This window comes from Periophthalmus magnuspinnatus, chromosome 8 (assembly GCF_009829125.3).
Source record: "Periophthalmus magnuspinnatus isolate fPerMag1 chromosome 8, fPerMag1.2.pri, whole genome shotgun sequence".
Lineage (NCBI taxonomy): Eukaryota > Metazoa > Chordata > Actinopteri > Gobiiformes > Gobiidae > Periophthalmus > Periophthalmus magnuspinnatus.
Genome location: NC_047133.1, coordinates 6,205,877 through 6,214,512, shown reverse-complemented (window position 1 = coordinate 6,214,512; position 8,636 = coordinate 6,205,877).

Sequence of the window (8,636 nt, the reverse complement as noted above, 5' to 3'; positions counted from 1 at the left end):
TGCCCCTGCCCGCCTGAGCCTGCACACTTTTATATAGTTCATAGTGAAGTCAGAAGAATGTCACGAACAAGCTTCAGGGCGCTGTGTTTTCATATTTCACATGATTGAACCGAGAGAGGAACAGTTTCAATATGAGCAGAACATTCTGGAAGAACATGGATCAGCTCTGTGTAGAAAACATTTCTGCTGTTTAAAAGTTCTTCAAACTGTTCTATTCAGATCTTTAACCATGTTCCAGTCGTTTTTTTCTCATTTAGCCTCTGAAGTTGTATTTGGAGTGATTCATGTTTGAGTAATCTTTATTTTCTTATTCTTAAGACGCTGATCTACCCCTGGTTTCACCTCCACCGGTACACACCCACTGTGACGTACGCACTTCCTTCTCTAGTTTTATTTTTTTAATCGGTGATACTTGCAGGATTCAGTAGTGTCGCACAGTCATTTTGGTTCAAATGAAAAGAAACGGGCAGCTCGCTAGTGTGATGTGTCATCGGAAGTCACCGGACTTGTTTCTTTTATTAAGTTGTTTTAGATTAATATTGCGATTTAAAATGTGCAAATTATAACATAAATCATCCAGAGATTAGCACAATCGAGACACAAGCACAATAGGACTGATGTAAACTGTGTCGCATCATGTTTGTGACTTTATAAAAACAGAACCTTTCGTTTTTTCATCATTTGGTCTCATTCAGCAGGAGACTGAGGGCCAAATAAACTTGGCCTTTGGGCCCCAGTTGGTTCCCGAGCCGTAGTTTGCAGCCGATGTGTTTTTGTTGTTTGTGTTTTTTCTGCAGTGGAGACCTTCATCAGAACTGACCCAGGTCAAAACAGGGTCAAATCCCCTGTCCTGAGTCACTGTGTTAAAACTAAGATACAAGACATTATTGTACCTGTCTTTACTGTGACCATGCTCGCTTCTCCACAAACCTGACTCCTCCTGCTGGTTTCCATAGCAATATTATTACTTTGGCAATAATATTCCAGAGTGTGGCATAAAACACATCTATCGCCATGGAGAATCTTCCAGAGTATGGTTTTAATATTCTGTTTCCATGGAAACATACAGGCATATGCCACCTCCAGTTGCTCACTGTGGCTTTAAATAATGACATTTGACATCAACATGCTCCTCAACCAAGACCTTCACCACAGTTAGAGGCAGCTGCAGTCTGTGCACCCCCTGCTGGTTAAATGTAGTGACTGGGTGACCTCTGAGCCACGGTCGCCCCGGAGCAGGCTCCTCTTCTGCCCCCTGCCCCTCTGCCCCCTGCTCCTCTGCACCTCCTCCCTGCCCCTGCTCCTCTGCCCCGTGCCCCCTTCCTTTCTGCCCCCTGCTCCTCTGCCCCTCCTCCCTGCCCCTGCTCCTCTGCCCTGTGCCCCCTGCCTTTCTGCCCCCTGCTCCTCTGCCCCCTTCCCCTCCTTCCTGCTCCTCTGCCCCCTTCCCCTCCTCCCTGCCCCTGCTCCTCTGCCCCTCCTCCCTGCCCCTGCTCCTCTGCCCCCTCCTCCCTGCCCCCTATGGAGAGTTGAGCGTTTGAACCTGAAGACCTACAGTTTGCTTTCGTGCCCTTGAGCAAGATACTCCCCTATGTGAAGCATATTTTCATGTTTCATCTCTGTTCAGTGAAGTATAAGACAGATTCTTTCACATGCCCCTCCCCTCTTCTCCCCTTCTCCCATGACATTCTAACTTTATGCCCCCTCCCCGCTCTGCTCCCTCCCTCTCCCTCCTCCACCTCTCCCATCTTTCTCTTTCCCTCTCCCCCTCCCTACTCCTCTTTCTCTCTCTATCCTTCCCTCGCTTTCTCTCTGTCCCCTAACTCCTTATATTCTTTCACTGTCTCTCCCCCCTCCCTCTCTCCCTCCTCCCCCTCTCTCCCCCTCCCTCGCTCATTCTCTCCCCTCCCTCCTTTTATCTCTCTCTCTCTCTCTCTCCTCCTCTCTATCTCTCTCTATCCCCTCCCTCCTTCTCCTCTGTCTCTCTCTCTTTCTATCTCATCTCTCTCTCCTCCCTACCCCCCCTCCTTCTCCTCTCTCTCTCCTCCCTCTCTCCCTCCCTCTGTCCCTCCTCCAGACCTTTCACTGACATTCTTGATGATCTCTCCTTTTTCGCTGAGACAGACTTTCTGCTCTCTGCCGGAGGCGGATTCACCAGGAGTCACCTGTCAGTCACCTCGGCCCCGCCCCTCACCTGTCGCCTCATAAATCACATAAAAATCATAAAAGCTCCATTAGCAACGCTTATGTAAGAGCAGCCCGGGGTCAGACTGAACCGTTCGCCCTGTGGTGATAGAGAGAGGCTCGTTCCAAAAACTGCACAGGTAAAATCCTCCTGACTCTGGTCCTGGTCCTGGTCCTAACCCTGGCCTTGGTTGTGGCTCAGATATGGTCCTGTCCCCGGTCTTGGTCCTGATCTTGGTCCCAATCTTGGTTCTGGGCTGGTCCTGGTCCATGCCCTGACCCTGGTCCTGTTATTGGTCCGGGCCCTGGTCCTAAATCCATAACAGAGGATTGATTATATTGTTTAGAACTAAAACTATTCAGTCAAAATACAGACTCATTTTAGACGTGTTTATTGCACTGAAACATTCAGAGAGACCTGTGTCCTTTCTGTGAGCGGGCTCGCATCTCCACAAACCTGACTCTTACTTGACCTGGAGGAGGGCCTGTTTGTTTCCATGGAAATGTTGTTCCTTTGGCTATAATATTCCACAGTATGGCGATAAAAACAACTTATTTGCCAAAATGTTCCAGAGTACTGCTTTTAGCTCTCTATTTCCATGGAAACATGCAGATGACGTGCCACCTGCAGAAGGTTACACACTGTGGCTTTAAACAATGAATTATGAGTTTGACGTGAACCTGCACAATCACGCACATCAAAATAATGCAAATATCACTGCTGTCTGCTGGGAATAACTAAAATATCAAACTTGACTTCAAAGGAATATAAAGAGCAGACTCGATACTCGATACTCAATACTGATACTGGTACTGATACCACAATGACAATAACAACACTCTTTCTTTAGACAATATAGATGTGGCCAATATCTGTGTAATCCCTCAGTGGTCCATGGTGTATACTGGTCTATGTGTCTTATACTTGTTCTGATTCAGCTCAAGATCATTCTAAAAATATTCAGGAAGGTTCATTTCTGTCATTCGGACTTTTTTTTAGTATCGATACCGGTGAAACATGCTCGTTTTAGTATCGATTAGGCAGATTTTTTGATACTTTTGACAAACCAACAATGACCAAAATGAAGCAGAGTTACGATTCACCTGCATCAGAGCCACTGGAGAGAGAATTATGGGACCAAAGGCTCTGAGCGCAATAAACATACGACATTTGACCCACCCTCCAGTGTTTCTGATTTAAACCTGTCACTACCTTAGCTGGAGAATTTGACCTGTACATACAACCAGACACAGGGAGAACATGCAAACTCCACACAGACACAGATAGAACATGCAAACTCCACACCCACAGAGGGAACATGCAAACTCCACACAGACACAGAGAGAACGTACAAACTCCACACAGACACAGGGAGAACATGCAAACTCCACACAGACACAGGGAGAACACGCAAACTCCACACCCACAGAAGGAACATGCAAACTCCACACAGATAGAGAGAGAACTTACAAACTCCACACAGACACAGAGAGAACACACAAACTCGATACAGACACAGGGAGAACGCGCAAACTTGACACAGACACAGGGAGAATGCGCAAACTCGACACAGACACAGGGAGAACGCGCAAATTTGACACAGACACAGGGAGTACACGCAAACTCGACTCAGGGAGAACACACAAACTCGACACAGACACAGGGAGAACAGGTAGAACATGCAAACTCTACAAAGATACAGAGAGAACGTACAAACTCCACACAGGCACAGGGAGAACACGCAAACTCCACACCCACAGAAGGAACATGCAAACTCCACACAGATACAGAGAGAACGTACAAACTCCACACAGACACAGGGAGAACATGCAAACTCGACACAGGCACTGGGAGAATATGCAAACTCCACACAGACACAGGGAGAACAGGTAGAACATGCAAACTCCACACAGATTCAGAGGGAACATGCAAACTCCACATAGATACAGAGAGAATATACAAACTCCACACAGAGACAGGGAGTGAGGTGTGTGGGAGTAGCTTGCTGGTGGAGCTTTGTGGAGGTTTTGGGTTGGTTTTAATGTGAGTCTTTGGTTTTGGTGGTTAATTTAATCTCAAATTCTTTGGACCGGAGGTGTGAGGAGTTCATATTCAGGGTAGTGTTTGCACCTGCGCGTCCCGACCAATCACAGAGCAGCGTGAGCCCCTCCCGCCGCTCTCGTCCAAGCACGTGTCTCTGCTCAGACCTGTTCAGAGTTATATAAAAGTGTGGCGCTCCTCTGCCGCCGGCCCCCGTGCTCCGCTCACAAACCCAGCTGTCAATCAAACCTCTGCAGGGAAAATGTCAAGTAAAAAAAAATCAGATGCCCTTCCCCATGTGTTAGATGCCCTGCAGGTGTCTCCATGGGATCTTATTCTGTGTAAAAGACATGTTCTGAAATGTCCCTGTGTCTCCATGGGTTTTACTCTGTGTTTAGACTCTACAAACATATTCTGAAGTACTTGAGATTCTTGGATTAGTTTAAATTCTGATTAAAATTTGCATTGTGAACCAAATCTGAGCTCACTGGTCGACCACATTTCTCTGACCTCAGATGAGTTTAGTGCTTCACTGATTCTGCAGAAATCCTCCATGTTTGAATATGTCATATTTTTGTTCTTTCTTTATTCCTCATGAGCAGCCGTTTCGTTTTGATACATACGACACATCTCACAACATTGTTACACCTGGTGATGTCATCAGGTGGTATCCAGAAGTGCTCCTCTCTGTCCATTCACTTTTGCCTAATTTCAACTCAACTGTCATATTCACAGCTATTGCTCTGAACCTTATTTAAAGTGCCCCGGTCCTTGCGCCCTCTCACAGTGGTGTTTGTGTGCACAGAGGCACATTTACTTCTCCCGTTTTACAAACTCAGACATAAAGACGGCAGGAGGCTCAAGTGTCTGGCCCAAAGGCACAATGCACCTGCAGAGAAACTGTAACACAAGTCAGGACTCAAACCACAGCCTCTAGCACCTGATTCTACCGCTCCAAATCACTCACTGTGAGGGAGTCCACACGATAAGAATCTAACCAGCAACCTGCCACCGACAGGACAGGTGAAGAGTTCCTGTCACACACAGTGACAGGTGAAGAGTTCCTGTCACACACAAAGTGACAGGTAAAGCGCCCCTGTCACACACACAGTGACAGGTCAAGTGTCCCTGTCACACACACAGTGACAGGTGAAGTGTCCCTGTCACTGTGTGTGACAGGTGAAGTGTCCCTGTCACACACATGTACAGGTGAAGTGTCCCTGTCACACACAGTGACAGGTGAAGAGTTCCTGTCACACACAAAGTGACAGGTAAAGCGCCCCTGTCACACACACAGTGACAGGTCAAGTGTCCCTGTCACACACACAGTGACAGGTGAAGTGTCCCTGTCACACACACAGTGACAGGTGAAGTGTCCCTGTCACACACACCGTGACAGGTGAAGTGTCCCTGTCACACACATGTACAGGTGAAGTGTCCCTGTCACACACATGTACAGGTGAAGTGTCCCTGTCACACACATGTACAGGTGAAGTGTCCCTGTCACACACATGTACAGGTGAAGTGTCCCTGTCACACACATGTACAGGTGAAGTGTCCCTGTCACACACATGTACAGGTGAAGTGTCCCTGTCACACACAGTGACAGGTCAAGTGTCCCTGTCACACACATGTACAGGTCAAGTGTCCCTGTCACACACAGTGACAGGGTGAAGTGTCCCTGTCACACACAGTGACAGGTGAAGTGTCCCTGCCACACACATGTACAGGTCAAGTGTCCCTGTCACACACAGTGACAGATCAAGTGTCCCTGTCACACACAGTGACAGGTCAAGTGTCCCTGTCACACACATGTACAGGTCAAGTGTCCCTGTCACACACATGTACAGGTCAAGTGTCCCTGTCACACACATGTACAGGTCAAGTGTCACACACACAGTGACAGGTGAAGCATCCCTGCCACACACATGTACAGGTGAAGTGTCCCCGTCACACACACAGTGACAGGTCAAGTGTCCCTGTCACACACACAGTGACAGGTGAAGCGTCCCTGTCACACACATGTACAGGTGAAGCATCCCTGTCACACACACAGTGACAGGTCAAGTGTCCCTGTCACACACACAGTGACAGGTGAAGCATCCCCGTCACACACACAGTGACAGGTGAAGCATCCCTGTCACACACATGTACAGGTCAAGTGTCCCTGTCACACACACAGTGACAGGTGAAGCGTCCCTGTCACACACATGTACAGGTGAAGCGTCCCCGTCACATACAGTGACAGGTGAAGTGTCCCTGTCACACACATGTACAGGTGAAGCGTCCCCGTCACATACAGTGACAGGTGAAGTATCCCTGTCACACACATGTACAGGTGAAGTGTCCCTGTCACACACACAGTGACAGGTGAAGCGTCCCCATCACATACAGTGACAGGTGAAGCGTCCCCATCACATACAGTGACAGGTGAAGTGTCCCTGTCACACACATGTACAGGTGAAGCGTCCCCGTCACATACAATGACAGGCGAAGTGTCCCTGTCACACACACAGTGACAGGTGAAGCGTCCCTGTCACACACATGTACAGGTGAAGTGTCCCTGTCACACACAGTGACAGGTGAAGTGTCCCTGTCACACACACATGTACAGGTGAAGTGTCCCTGTCAAAACACAGTGACAGGTGAAGTATCCCTGTCACACACAGTGACAGGTGAAGTGTCCCTGTCACACACATGTACAGGTGAAGCGTCCCCGTCACATACAGTGACAGGTGAAGTGTCCCTGTCACACACACAGTGACAGGTGAAGTGTCCCTGTCACACACACAGTGACAGGTGAAGCGTCCCCATCACATACAGTGACAGGTGAAGTTTCCCTGTCACACACATGTACAGGTGAAGCGTCCCCGTCACATACAGTGACAGGTGAAGTGTCCCTGTCACACACAGTGACAGGTGAAGTGTCCCTGTCACACACATGTACAGGTGAAGCGTCCCCGTCACATACAGTGACAGGTGAAGCGTCCCTGTCACACACAGTGACAGGTGAAGTGTCCCTGTCACACACATGTACAGGTCAAGTGTCACTGTCACACACAGTGACAGGTGAAGTGTCCCTGTCACACACACAGTGACAGGTGAAGTGTCCCTGTCACACACACAGTGACAGGTGAAGCGTCCCTGTCACACACATGTACAGGTGAAGTGTCCCTGTCACACACACAGTGACAGGTGAAGCGTCCCTGTCACACACATGTACAGGTGAAGTGTCCCTGTCACACACACAGTGACAGGTGAAGTGTCCCTGTCACACACACATGTACAGGTGAAGTGTCCCTGTCACACACACAGTGACAGGTGAAGCACCCCGTCACACACACAGTGACAGGTGAAGCGTCCCTGTCACACACACAGTGACAGGTGAAGCGTCCCCATCACATACAGTGACAGGTGAAGCGTCCCTGTCACACACACAGTGACAGGTGCAGATCGTTTGCATATAAAGATGAATCTGATCTCTTGACAGCTTTTGGTTGGAGGTGTTTTGGAACAAATTTAAAACCTCAAATTATCACGTTCTCTTTTGATCCGCTCAAAAATCCATGTGAACATCAAGAATTTCCAGTTTTTTTGTCCCTCACAAAGCCTCTCTTCACCGGGTGTTGTGTCCTTGGGCAAGACACCTCCGCAGTGTAGAAGCCTGAAACATGAAGAATAATCCCCCAGCTAAGTACTCCAGACAAAAGCATCGAAAATCACATTCTAATTGATACTAAAACCGGTACCGAAACTAGATCCTCATGTTTCTCAGGTATCGATACTAAAAAAGTCCCATTGACAGAAATGAACCTTTCCTGAATATCTTTAGAATGATCTTGAGTTGAATCAGAACAAGTATAAGACACAGAGGGTTTACACAGATATAAGGCCACAGGGAAATAGAAAAGAAAGTACTACCTTTTAATGTGGAAAATCACAGTACATTGTCTAAAGAAAGAGTGTTGTTATTATCATTGTGGTATCGGTATTGAGTCTCGAGTCTATTCCTTAGTATCGAAATCGTGTTTAACTTTTAGTATTGTGAACACTGCAGAGAACACATTTCTCTGAAGACAACTATAAAATTACTTGACCTCTGGAAGATTTTGTTGCATAAAAGGCAGATGAAGCACCACCTGATGTCATCACAGGGTCGAAATAAGGAAATGACCCAAAGGAAGACAGAAAAGTGGGTCAAATGTGCTGTAAATGAGACCAACTGCAGAGCTGTCCCATAGGAGCACACGTACCACAGTTTGAGAATCTCCGCTTTAGGAGTTTTAGAGCAGATGTGATTTCTGTTCACCTGGGGCTGATGGGAGTGTCTCTGCCCCCCTCCCTGACCCCTCCCCCTCTCCTCCCTTTATAATGCGCTCATCCTTGTCTCCTGTCACACTTGTGGTGGCTCCCT